The 22,264-nt window shown below is 44.3% G+C and overlaps 1 non-coding gene across 1 annotated transcript; it reads left to right on the forward strand.

The window, feature by feature from the left end:
• Positions 1–9,277: 9,277 nt before the first annotated feature.
• On the forward strand, positions 9,278–9,381 carry LOC133078965 (U6 spliceosomal RNA). The gene has a single exon (XR_009697984.1). It is a non-coding gene; the product is annotated as a U6 spliceosomal RNA (small nuclear RNA).
• Positions 9,382–22,264: the final 12,883 nt, after the last annotated feature.

The following is a 22,264-nucleotide window of genomic DNA, read 5'->3' on the forward strand; positions in this document are numbered from 1 at the left end:
AAGGTGGAGCAGAGATGCGGCTGATAAAATACATGGCATGGATTGAACAGCACGAAGAGAGCAACAGACTGCAGCTGTCTGTGTGATTTGGCAGCCTCGACGATGCAGACAAATCTAAACAAATCACCATCCCTGGCTTCCTGATGCCTCCAGGAAAGTTCTGTAATGACTGTTCTGTGCTGGCCTCCCAGGTAAGGGTGAGGAAAATATGCAGAATCCACAACTTTAGGGCTTTCCTAGGGCTTCTGCTCAATGTAACAGCTGCCACCCTTCCACCGATTTGGCTGTTTTCTGCAAAATTCAAGTTTTCATTAACTACTCATGTGTTTGCAGCCCTTCACACTGTGCCTACAGCTAGCATGGTGGACACCAAAGCCCCATTCCCCCCATAGCCTAGCCTTATGGAAACCCAACAGGTAGCCCAGATTAGGAGAAGCTGAGATTTGTCCTCTGCCCACCTAGCCATGTCTTTCTAACTCCATTTCCAAAGCTTAAGTGGGAGCATTAGTAACTGGGTTTGTGCACACAGCCATCACCTGGAGACACATCTCCAGCCCTGAGTCCTGGCAGCTGCCTTCCTCCCATCTCTCCTGAAACTGCCAGGATAGCTGCAGCTCTGCTTGGCAGCCGTGGTCATCTAGTTAGACACATTCTCTTGGGGGGAAAGGGATGGATCTGCCCTGACCAGTCTGGACCATGATGTGGAATGGGTGGGTGGAAAAGAAGTCCTGCGCCTTGAAGTCCCCTCCCCTGGAAAAAAAAAAAAAAAAGAAGGGTTAGAAAAACTTGTTCTTTTTGTCCTAGCAGCACTTCAGTGAAGCAGTCCTGAAGAAGGCAGTGACAAAAAAAAGTCTGATTGGCCACTGACAGAGACTGCTGGGTCTCTACAGAGAGAGTTGTGGCCCTGTCAGAACGCCATGGCTTAGGAACACTGGGGAGGGGAAGAGGAGGGCAAACCCTGTCCCTCCAATCAGCATGCTTGGGGAAGGGCAGTGAAAGAGCTTCTGACTGCAGCCAAAACAGCCCAGGTGGCCTTGACAGCAGGATGGGAAGGTTCCTCCAGGAAGTCAGCATCCCTAGATGAAAAATGGGGAGGGAGGGAGAGAGTGGAAGAGGGAAGGAGAGAGAGAGAGGGAGAGAGAGAGACAACAGAGCTTCTCTCTATGGTGATTATAAGTCAACATAATCACAAAAGAAACACTTGAGTGCCTAGTTTGTTGCCATGTACATAACAGGTGCTCAATAAAAACTTGCTGGTGATGGAGTTAAATGTGACTTCCTAGACAAAGCCTGCTTTACTGTAAGTGAAATAAGTGTCTGTTGGATTGAATTGAATTGAAACAGGCAGCAGGTTAGTGTTGTAATTTGAGGAGCAATGGAAAAATAGTCCCCTGCCCCAAATCTCTCTCCAACTAGAGCTGCCAGAGTGTTGGAAATTTCCAGATTCCTCTTTTGGGTTAATGGAGTAATGAAAACTGTGTGTTGAAAGGCAAATATTGTCTGAGAGAGATAACCCATGAAGCTATTATGATCTACCATTCATCTAGGATGGCAAGTCCAATTCAATTCAAGAGCCAGCACCAATAGAGTCATAGGAGCTGCCCGGAGTTCTATCCTGAGAAGGCTCTGAGGCCCCACCTGGCTCAACAGAAAGCAGTACTCTGGGAAATCACTGATATCTGTGTGGATATGGAAAGTGGTTTGGTATGAAGGGTGCCACGTATATGGCATCCTGCCTCTTAGCCTGAATCCTTTGGTCATATCAGCTCCATCAGTGAGCAGGCTCCTAAGGGAATATAAGCTGAGATGGACATTCACAACTTAGGAAGGGTCCAGAGCATGAAGGTTTTGCCTGAAAAACAGACCAGGGCACAGAATTCTGATTGTCAGTATGAGCCATGCAAGTCTGGGGGTAAGGGACCAAAGAAAGGTCATCTAAAATCTAACTTTGCCTACTTCAGTCTTGCCTTGAGTGAGCACTTACTACAGACTCTACAGTCTAGAGGAAGACCACAGCTTTTCCTCTCCCATTACATGAATTTGCCTAGTCCTTGTCAAACTTTTCCATCATGTTCCCCCAACAGCAGAGGAGAACGAATGGCTCACTCTCTCGGCACCCAGGGATAGTGCCAGCAGCCTGCTGTGAGCAAAATATGTCTTTGAAATCTCAGTTTTAACTTAAGAATTTATGTAAATTTACATGATATCATATCACTGTTTGCTTTCGTGTAGAAATATTTACTTACCGGTTCTATCAGAGTAATGCTCTCTGCTGTATCAGATCAAGCCCAAACCCTCAGTGATTTAACACTTTAGAAATGTATATTTCACTCACCTGAAATCCATGTGGATGTGGCTTGCGGGTAGACAGTCTGCCCCTAGGTCTTGCGACCCTACCCTCTTTCAGGGCCTCTGAGTCGTCTCCATTTTGATGGGGAAAGAGACCACTTCTTAATTACTTGAGTTCAGAATTGACACCCATTCTCCCCCACATTCCAGGAGCAAGAATTCATCATGTGGCCCCATTTAAATGCAAGAGGAGCTGGGAAATATAGTCCCTGATTACCCAGCTACAACTCTGGGTAGACTAGTAAGTCTTTACCTCAATAACTAATGTCTTGGGCTTCCCTGGTGGCGCAGTGGTTAAGAATCCGCCTGCCAATGCAGGGGACACGGGTCCGGGAAGATCCCACATGCCACGGAGCAACTAAGCCCGTGCAGCACAACTACTGAGCCCGTGCTCTAGAGCCCATGAGCCACAACTACTGAAGCCCGCGCGCTTAGAGCACGTGCTCCACAACAAGAGAAGCCACCACAATGAGAAGCCTGCGTGCAACCTAAATAAATAAATAAATAAGTAAATAAATTTATTAAAAAAAAAAAAAAACTAATGCCTTAACTTCTCCATCTCTCCCAAAATTGGAGAGAAAATTAACCTTCCAGAAAGATGTGCTGAGTTTTATCCCATATTTTATTCAGCCCAAGCACGTTGCCACATATTCCCAGAAGGGTATCTACCCCCATTTAAGAAACACATAAGTAATCCATTTTCAGTAAGATTCCATTTGCAGCTCCAATGAAAACCAAATTGAATGGACTATCCCATTTCACCTCCTCTTCTCTCTGCTCGCTCTTTCCCTTCCTCTCAATCTAGTTAGGTATCATCAGGATTTTGAAAGTGGGCCCAAAGCCATGTTGAATATTACCAGGAAATGGCTGGCTGGCTATCTACCAAGAGCCCTTCCAAAGTGGTATTATCTTAATGAATTTTTCACAATCCAAAGTCTGGCCAGAAGACTTACAGGTCCAAAAATTCAATCTTGTTAGTGTTCCAGGATTTGCCTGACTTGAGAGGGCTGGCTTATGTGAACTAAATTCACAAAACACCAAAACTTCACACCAAAATGTCAATACCTCTGTTGACAAGGGGATGTGCAGCTGTCAGAAAGATCAAATGTTCACACTCTTCTCTCCAGCACTTTTTCTCCCTGTAGAAAATCTACCCAGGAAGTCAATTACAATCCAAAAGTTCCTTAGTGAGCCTGGAATCAGAGCAAGGGCAGTTTAGTTAGATGACTTGAAAGTTTAATAGTATCAGGTGGCTGTGGCCTGATGAAGCCATCACCACTGGAATATTCATACCAGCTTCTCAGAGATCCCTCTGGTCTGTCCTCTAAGTCCTATGATCACCAACTCCCTTTCCGATGGACACTTTCTTTCTCTAGACACATCCATACTATCCATAGGGTAATGGCCACATTCATCTTCTGCCTTCTTCTGACTTGGCAGATGTTTTGTCTCTAAGGTACATTTATGTATGGCTGACCTCATCCATTGTGTTAATTTTATAATCTAGTGCTCAGAGCTTAGAAGTGGAGAAAATGGGAAAGGACAGGAAGTTCACTCATCTCTGCCTACACCAGCCGATGTTTTTCTAAAATGGAATTTAAAAACTTATTTGAAACATGGAGAGACTGGATATTTGTAGATCTTTGACTGAAAAAAAAAAAAAACAATGCTTCTCTCCTCTTTTGCAGCAGTCTTCCCAGTCAAGGTTGTAACCCAGAGCTGCTGGCAGCAAATACACACTGAAAGATTAGTCCCAATCAAAGCCAGGAAAGGTGGCCAAGTTCAGTGCCAGGGAAGAGTATTGAGTTTCAGTTGCCCTGAGTGAGAACGAGACAGTGGATAGGAGATCAGGTAAAGATCACTAGCCATGGTGCAAGAAACAGGTCTGCAAACAAATGGCAGGGAGGGGTCCTGTGAAAGGGAGCAGGGTGGAAGCTTGAAAACAACAAGGCACCAGGAGGCTCTTCCTTATTGGGCATAGGCCTGTTTAAGGCACCAGACTGAGCCAGACACCAGGCAATCTGGGAAAGTAATCTTCTTTAACTGAGTCTGCAACATCAGCAGGCAATCACATAGGGTGGTAAAGAAAGGGACTCAAGCACAGAGAACCATGAAGGACCGTCCACAGCCAGATTGCCCTCACATCTAACCAGAATGTACAAAAGAGACAAGACCTGCTTTGCCATTTCAGCTCTGACAATAATTGAACTTCTGCAACTCATTTTACTCTCTGAGCCTTTCTGCACCTCAGTTTACCTCCTCTGTTAAACAAGGCATTTGAAATCATTGCTCTCCTTCCCCAATGTACAATGATACTGTGCCTACAAAGGTAACGCACCCCTCTAAACACACATCTATTTATATCCTATGCTGAAAAGATTACCTGCTGTTTTTTTCTTTTAACTTTTGAAGTTATAACATATATACCGAAAAGGCTGCAAAACAGCCCTGTAACCAGCTCCAGATTAAGAAACAGAACAATTTATCAACGTCTCAAAAGCTTCCCTATGTCCCTTCCCTGTCACCACCTACCACCCCCCATCCTCAAACAACCACCATCCTAAGCTTCAAACAGAATGATAGATTAGTTTTGCCTGTTTTACAGTTTTATGTAATTGAATCATACAGTGTGTACTCTTTTGTGTCTGGCTTTTTCACTCAATTATTTGTGAGACTCACCCATGGGGTTGCATGTGGCTAAGTTTGGTTCTTTTTTTGTCGCTTACAGTGGTCCACTCTCTGGACATACACAATGTACTTATCCATCTTATTGCCCATGGACGTTTTTTTTTTCCTTGTATTATTTATTTATTTACAATTTATTATTATTATTATTATTTTGAGCAGAGAAAGGTTTATCGCAGGGCCAAGCAAGGAGAACAGGTGGCTCATGCTCAAAAAAACCCGAACTCCCCCATGGTTTTTGGGAGAAGTTGTGTTTTCTTTTTTTAAATCAATTTATTTATATATTTTATTTTATTTATTTGGCTGCATTGGGTCTTCGTTGCTGTGTGCAGGCTTTCTCTAGTTGTGGCGAGCAGGGGCCATTCTTCGTTGTATTGCGCAGGCTTGTCATTGCGGTGTCTTCTCTTGTTGCAGAGCACAGGCTCTAGGCGCATGGGCTTCAGTAGTTGTGGCATGTGGGTTCAGTAGTTGTGGCTCACGGGCTCTAGAGCACAGGCTCAGTAGTTGTGGCGCACAGGCTTAGTTACTCTGCGGCATGTGGGATCTTCCCAGACCAGGGATCGAACCCATGTCCCCTGCATTGGCAGGTGGATTCTTAACCTCTGCGCCATCAGGGAAGTCCCTGGTGAGAAGTTTTTAATAGGCAAAATTTGGGGTGAGGGATGCAGAGTGTGTTACTTTCTTCTGATAGGTTGGTGGTGAGGTAACAGGGCAGTGTTCCAGGGATCTTGTGCTCAGCCTGAAGTTCCTTGTATTATTTAAATCATAATGTGTAGAATTTTCTGTTATTTGCAATTGAAACATGTAAGCATTATAGCCCTCTTCACTATTCTCCCTTTATAATTTATATCTCATTGTTCTCACCCGTTCCAGTAGCTTCCATGATCGCATCTATGTGGATGAGTCTTCTACACTCCTACCTAACACCTGTCTCCTCATCTCCAACTCCGGCACTACTAGCTTTTTGCTAGGTGGCTGTATGTGGTCTATGAAGCTTTAATCTTGCCCATGGACCTTTGTGTTGTTTCCTACTTTGGTATTATGAAGAATGCTACTATGAAAACACTTATGCATGTCCTTGGGGGCACATTTTTAAGCATTTCTGTATTTGTTATCTATTACTGTATAACTAATTACCAAAAAATTCAAACAACACACATTATCTTACAATTTCTGGGGTCAGGAGTCTGAAGAGCTTAGCTAGGTCCTCTGTTTCAGGGGCTTTCACAAGGCTGCAATCAAGGTGTCAGCCAGGGCTGGGGTCTCATCTGAAGTCTCAACTGGGAAAGGATTTGCTTCCAAGCTCGCATTGTGGTTGGCAGAATTCAGTTTCTGGAAGAGTGCTGGACTCAGTTCCTAGCTGGCTATTGGCCAAAGGCTACATTTAGTTCCTTGCCATGGAGACCTCTCCAACATCAAAGCATGCAAGCCAAGAAGGCAATAGAGTCTGCTAGCAAGACAGAAATTACAATTTTATGTATTATAGTTATGGAAGTCATATCCTATCACAGTTGTGGTATTCTATTGGTTAGAAGAAGGTCACAGGTCCCATCCACCCTCAGGAAGAGGGGATTATACAAGGCAATGAATCCCAGGAGGTGGGGGTCATCAGGGGCCATATTGGTGTCTGCTTACCACAATTTCTGTTGGGATTATAACTGAGAATGGAATTGTCTGGTCATAGGTCCAGCTTCAGTTATGGAAATCCACTAGCTTTCCAATGTTATACCAACTGACACCCTCACCAACATTTGTTCCACATCTGGGATTGGTTTTTACCCAGGTTTCCTTCTGGTGTGAGTTATCAAATTGTTTCTGACTAAAGAAAAAAATAGCTTTCTGCACCATGGGCTGTGTTACATTTAGCAGTGTGCCTTACGCCCTAATTGAATTGAGAGGCAGAATTCTGAAGTCTCTGCCTCAGACCTACTCACCCCTTTTCTCCACTGTCCTCCCTGTAAATGCAAAGTCAAAGAAGGTACCAACTCCAGCAGCATCATTAGTGCTATATGATCACCAAGATATGGGATGAGGGATCTGGAGAAAGAGTGCCACGACCTCATTTACTGGAGTCCCCTGGTAATTAGTCATCCTTCATCAAGCCTGGGATGAGCCACTAGGAGTGACACTGATTGGGTCCTGAGCTGCCAACCAATCTTAAAAGGGCATTGATTCCCAGTAGCATGAAATTTTCCTATTGTCATTCCTCCTTTCCACAGCAATGCAGACTGTGGACATACAATAATTGATTGAAATACAGTAGGAGTAATAACATCCTACCCCAAGAAGTGCTCTCTAGATTTCTCTATTTCAAATACAGCAAAGGCACCAGATATAAGAGAATTCTGGGGAAAATGCAATGGGCCAAACAAATTTTTAGGGTGTACATGAATGTAATTAATATTTCTGCCCATGCATGTCTAGCAGGGTAGACTCCTGAAAGCCATGAAATAGTGGTAATATGGGCAGAAGACCTAAATAGACATTTCTCTGAAGAAGATATACAGATTGCCAACAAATTCATGAAAGGATGCTCAACATCACTAATCGTTAGAGAAATGCAAATCAAAACTACAATGAGGTATCACCACACACCACACAATGGCCATCATCAAAAAATCTACAAACAATCAATGCTGGAGAGGGTGTGGAGAAAAGGGAACTCTCTTGCACTGTTGGTGGGAATGTAAATTGATACAGCCACTATGGAGAACGGTATGGAGGTTCCTTAAAAAACTAAAAATAGAACTACCCTACGACCCAGCAATCCCACTGCTGGGCATATACCCTGAGAAAACCATAATTCAGAAAGAGTCATGTACCACAATGTTCATTGCAGCACTATTTACAAGAGCCAGGACATGGAAGCACCTAAGTGTCCATAACAGATGAAAGGATAAAGAAAATGTGGCACATATATACAGTGGAATGTTACTCAGCCATAAAAAGAAATGAAATTGAGTTATTTGTAGTGAGGTGGATGGATCTAGAGACTGTCATACAGACTGAAGTTAAGTCAGAAAGAAAAACAAATACCATATGCTGACACATACATATGGAATCTAAAAAAAAAAATGGTTCTGAAGAACCTAGGGGCAGGACAGGAATAAAGATGCAGGTGTAGAGAATGGATTTGAGGACACAGGGAGGGAGAAGGGTAAGCTGGGACGAAGTGAGAGAGTGGCATGGACATATATACACTACCAAATGTAAAATAGATAGCTAGTGGGAAGCAGCCGCATAGCACAGGGAGATCAGCTTGGTGCTTTGTGACCACCTAGAGGGCTGGAATAGGGAGGGTGGGAGGGAGACGCAAGAGGGAGGGGATATGGGGATATATGTATATGTATAGCTGGTTCACTTTGTTATACAGCAGAACCTAACACAACATTGTAAAGCAATTATACTCCAATAGATATGTTTAAAAAAAAGAAATAGTGGTAATAACAGTACTGGGGTAGTAATATGAGTGAGCTACCTGAATTTGAAAAACTTCAAAATGTTTTCAAAGAACTTCTTGAGGGACAATTGACTCGAGTAGGCTCTGCATAAAATACCCTCCTGTGGACACCTGTGAAATGTTGAGGCTAATTGAGGCTTCTGATGCTGATTATGGACATGTTTGAGGGTTGCTGTTTTTCCTCCACTGAATTCCATCTCGTTTTCTACTACTCCCTTTCAGTGGGGCTGTGAGTGTATCGGATGTAAAGAGTACTAAACGGAAGCGTGCTTTTGTGTGGAAGTCATTACAGGGAACACCTGTTCACTGTTGAGTTTAATTGGACTACAGCTGGTGCTGATTGTGTGCGAAAGGGGGCTGCTCCTCTCGCCCGCGGAGGAGCTCGCTGTCAAACAGCGGGGAAGTCGGCGCTCTGAAGTTCAGCTTGCACGTTGCAGTCAAGTACTCTCCGCCCTGTATGGCTAGTTGCCTCTGAGGTGCACTGTGGTCAATTTAGCCAGGCAAGAAGAAAAGGGTGCCTGCGTCTTTGGTCTATTTTATTAAATCAGCTCAGTTCCACGTATGGAAATTCGGGGAAATATGGGGGAGATGGTTGGTACAAATTTAGCATAATTATTTACAAAGGAAACAAAAGAATGGAAGCTTCGCTCAGAGTGATATTCTTAGCAATATTAGCTGTTCACCTGTGTCCAGAGATGATAGGCATTGAATACATGTATAAATAGGAAACCAATAATGTAGCTCAGTGATCATCAGATAGTGACAAATTAAGATTACATTCTTGTGCTCACTTCGGCAGCACATATACTAAAATTGGAACGATACAGAGTTTAACATGGCCCCTGCGCAAGGATGACACGCAAATTCATGAAGTGTTCCATATTTTTGCACATGAAAGGATGCTCAACGTCACTAATCATTAGAGAAATGCAAATCAAAACTCCAATGAGGTATCACCTCACACCAGTCAGAGGAGGAGATATGGGGATATATGTATATGTACAGCTGATTCACTTTGTTATACAGCAGAAACTAACACAACATTGTAAAGCAATTATACTCCAATAAAGATGTTAAAAAAATATTTAAAAAAAAAGATTACTTTCCTGATTGAAGAAATGACTATGGAAAAAGACTATGTCTGTAGCCTTTAATAATAATAGTATTAATAATAAGCTGGAGTTGTTGACTTAAAAAGAACAGATGCCGACTTGCATATTTCAGTCGTTTAGATGTAATTCACATTACTTATTCATTTAATATCAAAATGCATTGAAACAATGAAACATTGAGTCTACAAAGGCCCTTGCTTCATATTCATATGAATATTATTAACTTGCGTGATTCTGAGGATGACCCTTGTGTCCCAGGGGTGACAACAATTGCCCAGAAACCAGGAAACATCCTTGCTGAAGCAAATCTGCTGATACTCGATTTTGGCTGTTCAGCGGGGGTCATCCCTCCTTGTGGGAGGCTAACAGGTGTTGTGGGCATGACCCACCTTTGGGGGAGGTGAAACTGATTTGCTTCTGAGAGTAAAGGGTCAGATGAGTGGTTGTATCTAAAAACTATTCCAGGACTCCATTTTTTGTTGTTTTGATATTTGCACAGTCCCTTTGTACAAAGGATAAGAAAGCTCACTTTACCATTTTTGTTTGCTGAGATAGGTCTGGTTCACCACCCTCAGCCCAGGAGGGGAAACGAGGCTGAGAGTTTCCCTAGAGTCAAAGTGCAGGGCAAGATGTAAACTATGGGCCTCTCCTACGTCAAGTTCAACAGCCTCTCCACTACCACGGCAGCCTTGGTCTTAGAGCTTCAGCTGCCACCCAAACTGAACAGGGACTCCTCTGAGGTGGAATCCAGCTCCACTGTGCCATTTTCTAGCTGTGCAGTCCTGGGTTAGCCACTCCTCCCCTGTGGGTAGGATCAAATGAGAAAACTTTGCAAAAATGCTTTGTCAACTGTGAAGAGCCTTACAAATATAGAGGCATTTATGACTCAAGGGGCAGCTTTTCAGTCCAACTGAAAACAGATTTTTCTGCATGAGAAACTGTTCCTGTGAAAGGCAACAGTGAGAGATTCAAGGGTGGAAAGTGTATGCTCTCTCCTCTGTTCTCTTTTTGGTGACTTACGATTAATGATTCCTTTCAAGCAGGTACCAAATGCAGCATCACTATTGATCAATAGGTGTTCTTCCCCAGTCGTTTGTGTTAGCTCTCTACTTTTCAACCGAAGACTACAGTTGTGCTCTTTGAGGAAACATACACTTACTTGCACACGTACACACATGCTCTCATTCCCAGCACAGATGGAAAGCAGTCTGAGTTCATATGAGTGAGGTCACAGGTACCTCCTGTGTGCTAGCGTGGTCTTTCTATAGCTAGGCTCATCCTCACCACCACCCCAAGTGGATGGAAAACGTGAGCTGCCCCTGGTGAGATGATGTGAGCAGATCTCAGTGTTTGGTAGAAAGGCCCTGGGGAATTGTATGTCTGGAGGCCTTCCCCTCTGTGCCCCCAGAAGTCACTTTGACATCCAAAGACCATCCATGGCCTGTGCTGGGTTGACTAATTTGCCCTTACATGATCAGACCATAGGGTCAGGCCAGAAAAAAATAACTGATGATCATTTTCCTGAATTAAGAAATAGAGGCACACATGGAGCATCTCCAAACTGGAACTCAAACTGTACCATGTGCAGTAACTCAGGCTTTAATGAAAATGGATGCTGGACTAACTGCTAATCTGGACAAAATCAGAAACGCAGCTTGCTGTGTGCCATCCATGCAAAAGGGATGCTGGTATCTATTGAGAGCAATGCAATAAGGCCCCCGCCTGCTTTTGGTTTGGGGGCACAAACTTACACCACCTCAAGGAGACTGTTCCAAATAGGGAAATAAACAAAAGCTGAGTCTACCACTGGGACCAGGGTCATCATTCAATGGCAGCGTCCCAAAAAAATGCCGAAAGAATCTTGGGCGTGTGTGCCTGGTCAATTCAGAAGCCATGCAATTCAGAAGCTGTGCACTATGGGAAACACCAACTCTCCAGGTTGACATGTCATTTAGGGGGTCAGCCCTATCTGGAGAAAGATAAGCACATCTCAATTTTGGCCACTGGCTGTCACAAGCCTGGGGCAATTCCTGGGACCCCACACTGGACTATTTCAGGTTTATAACTCCTCTGTCCCAGAGCCACAGCTTGCATTAGCCCTGCCCATCCTGCCTGTGGCATGCCCAAGCCACTCCCACACAGCTGGTCCAAGGCTGCCCCAGTTTACACGGTGAAGTCTGGACGTTCCCCTGACTTGGCAGAGCAGCCTGATGACTCCTCAGCTGCTGCTTCCTCTCTCCATCTCTCCATCCCATCCATCCTGACCCGCGTAGCCATCCTCCTAGACAGGCTGGCTGGTCCACCATGCACAATGGTCAGGTTGCGCACAGAGAATTGGTGGGCGCTCGCACCCTTCACGACTCCATCGCTGAGCAGAGCCACATGTTCCCCCTCCCCAGCGCTGCTTGGCTTCACTCAACTAATTTGAAACAGCGATCTGGACGCCAGAAAATGCTCTAATCCTGCTCTGTGGCCCAGGCTGCTCCACCCGCAGCAGGGACCTACCCCACTGCAGCATAAAATGATCTACCCGCTTGGCTCATTCGTCACAGCCTGCCCTCGGTTCAGTGGCTTTGTCTGGGTCCTGCAGGAGGTGACATTCTGTCAAGAAGACCTGCACAGTTCTGTCATCTCCCTTCTCCAGCCGATCCATCAACCCAGTCTCCCACATTCCATCCTGGGCCCTTCTTGTTTCCTTCCGAGCAGAAGGGAACTTTTGCTCATTTCCATTAGATCAGCTGTGCTCACGTGTAATGTGCATTGGGGAATTTTATCGGAAATGCAGATCTCTGTACCTAGGGATTCTGATTCAGTAGTGGGGGGGGGGGGGCAAGTCCCAGGAATCTGCTTTTTTTTTTTTTTTTTTTTAATTTTTGGCTGTGTTGGGTCTTCGTTTCTGTGCGAGGGCTTTCTCCAGTTGTGGCAAGCGGGGGCCACTCTTCATCGCGGTGCGCGGGCCTCTCACTATCGTGGCCTCCCTTGTTGCAGAGCACAGGCTCCAGATGCGCAGGCTCAGTAGTTGTGGCTCACGGGCCTAGTTGCTCCATGGCATGTGGGATCTTCCCAGACCAGGGCGCGAACCCATGTCCCCTACATCGGCAGGCAGATTCTCAACCACTGTGCCGCCAGGGAAGCCCAGGAATCTGCATTTTTTTTTTTTTTTTTTTTTAATTTTTGGCTGTGTTGGGTCTTTGTTTTTGTGCGAGGGCTTTCTCCAGTTGCGGCAAGCGGGGGCCACTCTTCACTGCGGTGCGCGGGCCTCTCACTATCGCGGCCTCTCCCGTTGCGTCGCACAGGCTCCAGACACGCAGGCTCAGCAGTTGTGGCTCACGGGCCCAGTTGCTCCACGGCATGTGGGATCTTCCCAGACCAGGGCTCGAACCCGTGTCCCCTGCATTAGCAGGCAGACTCTCAACCACTGCGCCACCAGGGAAGCCCCGGAATATGCATTTTTGATAAGTACCCACCCCAGGAGACTCCAGTGTGGTGATTCAGGACCGTAGCTCGAGAAACCACTGCAGGGGGCGGAGCACAAGGCCAGGGACGAGGGCCTGCCTCTTGTTTGCCACCATTCCCCCAGCTTCGACGTGATGCTTGCTCACAGTAGTCGCTCAGCAAACTCCTGTACTGGATGAATGATTGAACGATGACAGCAAGAGAGGTATCCTGGTTCCCCAAGGGCAGTGAGTAATGGGCTCATCCTTCTGGAATTATTTGGGAACGTCTAAATAGAGCGGCAGAGTTCATACGCTTTAACTTGGCAATTTCTTCTGGGAGGAATATACATAACAAGTATGATAAGAAAGGTTAGAAAATTGTTCTTTACATAAAAGGAAATTTGGGATCCCCTGGACATCATCAGGCAATAGAAGGATGACCAGGGTGCCTGTGATGTTTTCTCATGAAAGAATCCTACCTGGGCAGTTAGAGTGCAAGCCAGGTGTATGTGAAATGATGCAAACGAATGAAGAAACACCCCACACGGTCTGTTCCCACCAAGGAGGTGTGCGCACAGATGAAGCTCGAACATGCAAGTGGCAGGTTATGAGTGGTTAGCAGTTAATGTTCGTTTGGTTCTTTTTATGTACAAAACAGCGCAAATCCATAAAAACTAAATAAAAACAAATGAGGCTGCTGCCACGTGGCTGGCCTAGAGCTCCTAGTAAACATCTGAAGAAAATGATGGCAAGAGGCAGAGAGCTGGGCTCAGAGAAAAAACATCAGAGACACGCATTGGTTTTGACAGAGGAAATCACTCCCAGATGCTGGATGTGGTCTTTCTAGGTTCCTCCCTCTCACTTCCCGAGTGGCAGGCTCAGGGCTGGTTCAGGGTCCTCTCTCTCCACCCTTCCTCTTGCCTGGATCCTCTGCCCAACCCAGGGTCCCCCTGGCCTGGTCCCAGTGGATCAACACAAGACCTGTGTCCTCAAGAGGTGCTCATGTGCCCAGCCCTTCCCAGCCTGGCCCTTCGCAGGGCCCCTCAGATGTGCAGCTAGAGACACAGTGTAGGTCTTAAAGGAACCAAAGAAGAGCATATTCCTGAGGGTGTGCCTGAACTGACCAGTCACACTCTTCACGTTCCAGGCCGTTCTCTCTCCTAGCACCTCCATTTTGGAGATTCTTCCCCAAGGGTTTGTGGGTTAAACAGGGAGGCATTGCCAGAGCCAAGCTGTCAGTAGGCTGCCTTGCAGCTGACCGCAGAGAAAGTCTGGCCCAAAGGTGCCTTTGGGGAGGTGAAGCAGGGAAAGCAAAGAGAACACAGTTTCTAAAAGACTAGCCAGCCTGATCAGGCCAAACAGCATTAGCGGTAGCATCTTTCTCCACCACCAAAGAAACAGCGTATTAACTGCCCTGGCTTTGGCTCTAGTGCTTTGGAAAACAAAAACAAAATGTCACAAGGTCCCAAAGCCAATGGCTTGCTAAGAGCATTAGGATTGTCACCGTGGGAATGAAGTACCACCTGTCTCTTTTAAATGAGGAGAGGGTGTAAAGTGTTTAACGCTATCCCACAGCTCTCGCCGGGATTCCCTTTAGCCATTCCTGGAGCAGAACAGCGAGGTAGCACAGAGGCGCTGAACACAGGGACCTGGCAGGTGGGGGCATAGACTGTGGCAGCTGCTGGAAGGACGAAGACACGGAGCACTGTCACTCGCCCCTGGGCCACCGGCCTCAGCTGTACTTCCCCAAGGGCAGCGCATGCTGGAAACAGGCATGGAGACTCCAGACCTTCTGTAATGGACAGGGCTGTTCTGCTCAACAAATTCCTGCCCAACATTTGACTGTCCCACCAGACAATCCTGGAGGAGAAACACCTATTTATAATTTATCTGAGCCTGGACCCTAACTTGTATTTACATACAAAACCTCAAGCATTACTTGCACGATTTTAATATTCACTGAACTCTGAAAATGCACTTAACGTGTAAATCAAGGGAAGATTGTACTTTGTTTTTTATTGCAGTGAAATTCACATAACAGAAATTAACAATTCATGCTGTCTTAAAGTGAATAATTCAATGCGCTAAAGGCATGAATGTATGTTCACACTGTTGTGCATTCACCACCCCTATCTAGTTTCAAAACCTTTCATTCCCCCAGAAGAGAATCCTGTACCCATTAAGCAGTCCCTTCCTACCTGCCACCCACCCACCTCCAGCCCCTGGCAACCATCCATCTGCTTTGTGTCTGGATGGATTTACTTGTTCTGAATGTTTTATCTCATGTAAATGGAATCGTACAATATGTAACCTTTTGTGTCTGGTTTCTGTTTTCAAGGTTCATCCATGCTGTAGCAAGCATCAGTACTTCATTCCTTTGTAAGGCTGAATAATATTCCGTTGTACATATATTCCACATTTTGCTTATCTGTTCATCCACTGATGGATATATGTGTTGTGTCCACCAATTGCTGTTGTAAATAGTGCTACTATGAACATTCCTGTACAGGTGTTTGGTTGAGTAGCTGTTTTCCATCCTTTTGGATATATATCTAGGAGTGGGATTGCTGGGTCATACAGTAATTCTGTGTTTAGCTTTTTGAGGAATCCGTAGTTTGTTTTGTATGAAACTCTAGCAAAAGTTGCTCATTGTTTCTGAAAATCACCCTGCTGATGACCATGCCTAGATCAAGTCTACATCTGTGGCTCTTGCACTCATGATGATTGACAAGCAGGAGCTATCACCTGACTATGTTAATTATTACAGCCAAGCATTTACACACTGGAAAATATTACTTCCTTTTGTGCTATAGCCAGGTCATTATATTAATTATTATTAATGATTTGTGTAGGTAGGTTATCTTATCTATAAAGGATATAGGATAAGGAGCATTATAAGCATTTTTGAAAGGAGGAGTTACATCTGGTAGAGTTAAGAATCACTATGACAGTGTCTTAGTCTGTTTGAGTTGCTGTAACAGAATCCCATAGACTGAGTGGCTTATAAACAACAGAAATTGATTTCTCACAGTTTTGGAGTCTGGGAAGTCCAAGATCAAGGCACGAGAAGATTCAGTGTCCAGTGAAGCCTCGCTTCCTTGTTCATAGACAGCTGTCTTCTCACTGCGTCCTCACATGAGAGCTTTCTGGGGTCTCTTTTACAAGAGCACTAATCCCATTGATGAGAGCTCCACCCTCATGACCTAATCACTTCCCAAATTCCCTAACTCCAAATACCATCACATTGTGGGTTAGGTTTCAACATAGGAATTTGGGGGTGGGAGGGACACAAACATTCAGTCTATAGCACAGAGGGTGTTGAACTGCATGCCAGCACTTTGTATCTGTAGAAACAAGGTGACATTGATACTGGAATTGCTGGCCAGGCCAGTGTTGACACATTTTGTCTGACAAGACGCTGTGGTTTCCATACCTATAGCCCAAAAGTTACAGGTGTGGCAGCCTCGAAACACATAACTACTGGAGTCCTGGATGATAACATTTGTGGTGAGGGTGTTGGACGATATACAATAGAATGAGCATAACATTGTTTCCACTCAGACAGGGGGATATTTACAGAGTGCCTCTTCCTAGAAGTAGTTCTTTCCACCAAAGCCTGGATAATATCCCCTCACTTGCATGCTGTATAGAAAGGGAAGCTAATCACAAATAATAAAGCAGTGGGGAATTTTGAGAGAGTCAGCCTCCTTAAATTTCAGCTGCACTTCTTCAGGGCAGTAAATTAGAAACAGGGAAAGATGGAGCTGTAAAATAGTTAACAAAAACACTATACTTAAAATATCATCCTACTTAGTAAATTCATGACTGGTTGCTTCTGGGACAAGGGGGAGGGAAATTTGATCAAAAGATACTTCAAATTTCTCTGTAATATTTTATTTCTTTTAGTAAAAAAAAGCCTTTCAGAAAATAGATTAGCATGTTGATATTTGTAAATTCTTGGAAGTGAGAAATATGGATGTTGTTTATATATTCTCTGTAAACTTCTGAATTTTTTCCCTCAAAATCAGATAGATAGATGATAGATAGATAGATAATCTTAGAGCAATTCTAGACAGAAACTGAGCATTCTCAGTAATTTGTATAAAACCTCTAAATGTAGGTTATCACAGAATATTGAGTAAAGTTCCCTGTGCTATACAGTAAGTCCTTGTTTTTTATCTATCTTATATATAGTAGTGTGTGTATGTTTATCCCAAGCTCCTGATGAGAAAAGAATCTAAAAAAGAATGAATATGTGTATATGTATAACTGAATCACTTTGCTGTACACCGGAAACTAACACAACATTGTAAATCAACTATACTCCAATAAAATTAAAATTAAAGAAAAACCGTAATGTGACAAATCTAACGCAAACTAATGAGGATCACAGAAAAGTAGCCAACATGGGAGCAGGATGTTGAAAGGAGAGGAGAACCAGAGAGGACCATTTCCTATGACCCCTTTTGCAGTCTGGAGAAATGTTCCAACAGTTCATCCTTCATACACGATGACGGGCATTAATACCAGAGCCACACGCAAGAGTAATTTTGTTTGTTGTGTTTATAGGCATTTAAATTAATGTTTTGTACTCTGTATCTAGATGGGTTGGTCATCTCAATTAATCTTTTATGTTCTCCAAATGGCATCCCACGCTAAAAGAACTTTTCCAGGCATTGTTTAAGGTAAAGCTGAGGCCAGGTGGGACCCAACTGACATTTCAGATGACATTAAGCATCTCAAGTCTGATGCTTAAGAGGGCCAACCAGTAAGATGCCTGTGGTGGATTAAAGATGACCACAAATTCTTTGTTTCTCCTCCCGTCAAAAAGGTGGAATGTATTTCCCATCCCCTGGAACTTGAGCTGGCCATGTCTTGCTTGACCAATAGAATTCAGAGGCAGTGATATTCTAGAACTTCTAAGGCTAAGTCATAGAAGCCTTGCAGCCTCTGCCATGATTCTTAGAATGCTCAATCTGGGAGAAGCCAATGACCATGCAAGTCTGACTACTCTGAGACTGCCATCCTGTGAGGTAGCCTAAGCTAGGTGAGCAAAGATGCCACGTGGGTAGAGAACAATGACCTGTCAGCCCAAGCTTCTCTGGCCATTCCAACCCAGGCACCAGACATGGAAGTGAAGAGGCCATCTTGGACATTTCAGTCCCACCAGACATGACATGGAGAAAAACTGAGAAACCCAACTGACAGCTGAGATCACAGCCTCAGATATATGGCCCCAGTTAAAACATCCCAACCATCTCTTGCCATTTGAGTCACCCAATCATCATGGAACAGTGATGAGCTATTCTCACTGAGCCTCATCCCAATTCCTGACACACAAAATCCTAAGCACAATAAATGTTGTTTAATGTCACTTAGTTTTAGGGTTGTTTGTTCCTGGGAAATTGATCACTGGAATACTTCCCTTACCTGAACAGTGCCTAAAGATTTGATTGTTGCCTGGATGGGCAGGAATTCACATATACCTTAATTATCCTACCCACCTCCAACGTGAAAATAGATGTTTTCTTGACTTGCAGATGATTATATACTTTTGCTGTTTATTTATATCTTGTTTTCTTGTTTTTATTTTTTTATTTATATATCTGAGGATAAAGACCAAGGTTTGTTCCAAGGACAGGTGGTCCTTGGGGATGGGAGGAGGGCAAGAAAACTCCATGGTTTAAAAAAACAAAAAAAAGGTGGGAAATGCTGATAAAAAGTAACAAGTAAATAGGTTTCACTCTTGCAAGATTTCTCAAAGCTATGAGTATATAAATGTGCATTGTGAATCATCAAGAAGAAAACAGAAGATGAAGCATTTCCCCAAGTCTATTAGATCATGAAAAAGGTATTTTGGTCCCAAGTACCATCTTGCAGGATTAGCACTTCACAGAGCATCCGAGCCACTTGCTCACACTAGTGTTTCTGTCTTGGTTTACAACTGTTCAGTAGGCAGCTGTGTGCACATGGTTCTGGAAGCACAGCACACAGCAGTGCACTCTGGGAGTTGCACACATGAAATGAGCCTTTGAAAGAAGCCAAAGAACAAGGCAGAAATGACACTCAGAGGGTGCACTGAGTGTCATTAAACCTCGCGTCTCTTCTGATTGGTTAGTGCAATTGCCGTGTTGATGGTTAAATATTTTTACCAACATCCTTGGAATTATAAAGATTGGGAGAGGAAAGGAAACCAACGATGGTGGAAATGATCACATAGCCCCTCTTGTCATTGTTAAAAAAATCATTTTGCTTTTGATTCTGGGAAGCATGTGCCTGGGAATATTAGCCAGCCTTCTCACTTGACCCCAATAGAACTGTCCATTTCATGTTACCAAATGAGCTTCGTGATCAGTCATGCCAATTTCAGCTGGCCAAGTGCCCAGGCAGTGCTCAAGGCTGGTCCAAGTGTTTCTTCCACCAATTTGAGCTGTCAAATTCACTCATTCTCCTAGGTTAGAATGTCATCCCCAAAAGAGACATTTCCTGAAGGCCAAAGCTCATGTGTTCCTAGGAACACATCCAAGCTGGGCTCAGCACTGCTCTGACATAGGCAGGAACCGCACGATGAGGAATTCAGAGAAGCAAATACAGCCTCCCCACACTCGGACCTTTCCCACTCTCAATGCTTATTCCCAGTCACCAGGGACTGGATGACCATGTTTTTCTAGGTTCCCCATGCCCAGGATTCAGATAAGCATGAGGACTGTTCCTGCCCTGGTCATTGACTCCATAGTTTGGGGGGTTTCCTATAAGTTTGAGGTGCTTTTTTTTTTTCATGGTTCAAGCTAGTCTCATATTTTACATCCCTCCCTCTCCCTATTATAGGACTCAGGATACTGGATTGTGATTATCCACCTATATGTTTATATGCTCCAGTGAATATTGTAAGGCTAGGAATCCTCTTGTTTACCCTGCATCCCCAGTGCCTAGCAGAGTGCTACCTGTTAGCTGCCTCACCCTGGGTATCTCATCTGGTTCTCTGGCAGGAAGAAGGAGAAAGGAGAAAAGATGAAGAAAAAAAAAAAATAAGTGCCAGCTAAATCCACCTCCTTTTATCAAGGAAAAAACATATTATCTATCCATTCTAAAAATCCACCCAGTAGGCTATTTTTACAGCTCATGGTCCAAGACTGAGTCACTTAGTCACCCCCTGAGTAAAGGAATCCATGCCAGGAATGGGGTGATTTTTAACAAGCTATTTGATTGCCCTAAACAAAATAGGCTTCCTTAGTAAGGAAGAAGGGCAGAATAGATGCTGGATCAGCAACCCGTGTCTGATGATCAAAATGAAAAGACCAGGCCTGTTTTTATTCATAAAAATAAATCAATAAAGTTTTTACAAGGTGTGCTTGGGCATTTATTTCTATCTACAGGTAAAGATGACAATTTTATTTACCTAAGAGTCCACTGAGAAATTCTTATACTCCTCTGGCCGGCGGAAGTATCCAATTGGGGCCAGGGTGGCAGGTGTCTTTTCTTTTTAAATAAATCACTGGGCTGTCAGAAATTGAGCACAGCCCCTCCTAGTTTGGGTTCCTTCGTGAATCACCAGACCACATCCCCTTCCATTTATTTGCCTGTGTTGTGTTGCAAATGAACGTTTAAAAGACATTTTTTTCCCAAAGAAAATGTAAAGAATAGAGTTCCCCCACAGCTACCACCCAGGATAATGAACTATAGCTGCTGTCATGCCAGGAGGGCTTAATGACAGTGTTGGATGTGTGTGTGGACAGCCGAGGCTCCTTTCAAAGTTGTCTCTCTGAATGGGCTTCAATATGTTTTGACAATTATCTGTTACAAAGAAATTCACTATTAATTGCATATTGTCATAGCTCTTAATCCAACGTAACTGTTAGGCCAACAAAGCATTCTATCCTCAGGAGAAGGGGACGCAGACACGGCCAAATCTTTTCCCACTGGGTAAGTGGTTTCTCTAAATCCCTCTCAGCTCCCTGCCTTCAGTTTTCATGGATAAAATCAAGGGAAAGCTCCACTCTCTGTGCATGACTTCAGGACTTTGCCAGCCAGGAGTCAGAATGACTCATCCCAGGATCTGTCAGGAAAATGCAACCACAGGAGCAGCATTTCTCATTAAGGTTCATGGAGGACACCAGGGACCCAGAGGCATTAAGGCTGCAGAGGCCCCGAGAAGCTCAGACAATGCTGGTGATGCTCCCTGGCATGTTCCCATATCCCTTCCACCCCTCTGTGTGATTTGATGCTGGAGAAAATGTGCTTTAGTGAGAGGATGCTGGGTAAGGTGGTCAAGGAGAGGAGAAGCAAAAGTAGGATGGAAATGTCAAAAAGTCTTAATTGGAGGAGTATTAATTATTCCTTAAATCTGAGAAGAAAGAACCATATCATTATTGTACTAGGTTCAGGAGCCTTACTCCACCTCGGACAAAGTCAGGGAGTTGAATCATCTGGAACCCTAATCCATTCCCTACATCCCTATGGATTGATCTTCTGAAAACACACATTCAGTCACATCCTTCCTCTTATTCACCTCCAAAGACTCCCATTGCCTGCTAGATAAAGCCCATGTCTCTCAGCCTGGCCTGCGAGTTCTTACACGGATGGGCCCAGCCTACTCTTCCAGGCTTGTCTCCTACCACCCTCCCCCAGCCACACGGGCACCACAAAAGACTACTCACCGTTCCCACAGTCAGTGCACTTTCATGCTTTCGGACCTTGGTTCATGCTGTTCCCTCTTCCTAGAACACTTCCTCTTCCTTCTTGCCTGAGAATTCTTGTTATCCTTCAGACCCAATTTAAATGTCACCTCCTATGTAATGCCTGTCCCAAGCCCTCTGGCAGAATTTAACTTACCGCCTCTGGACTCTCTGCACTCTGCTTCTACCCAACTATGCCACTTATCATACTGTAACATCATCATGTTTCTGTCTCCTGTTTAGTTGGAAGGTGATTTTCTTCTCAGCAGGAGTTGTATCAAATTGGCTGGTATAGTTCAAGCAACGAGTATAGGTAAAAGGAGATGTAGAGTATGTTAGAGGATGGGAAGAAAATGGAAGGATGGATGGATAGATGGATAGATAATTTGTATTATATTAGGTATCTTGGGCAGTTAAAGAGGATCTCCCAAGCCCATGAACTGAAAGAAATCTGTAAATAAAGAGTCATTGAACTGAGACTCAGATGATCCCAGTCCTATTAGCTTTATAGGTCCCAATGTCCCTATCTAATAAATCAGGAAGGCA

This window comes from Eubalaena glacialis, chromosome 1 (genome assembly GCF_028564815.1).
Source record: "Eubalaena glacialis isolate mEubGla1 chromosome 1, mEubGla1.1.hap2.+ XY, whole genome shotgun sequence".
In the NCBI taxonomy this organism is placed as follows: Eukaryota; Metazoa; Chordata; class Mammalia; order Artiodactyla; family Balaenidae; genus Eubalaena; species Eubalaena glacialis.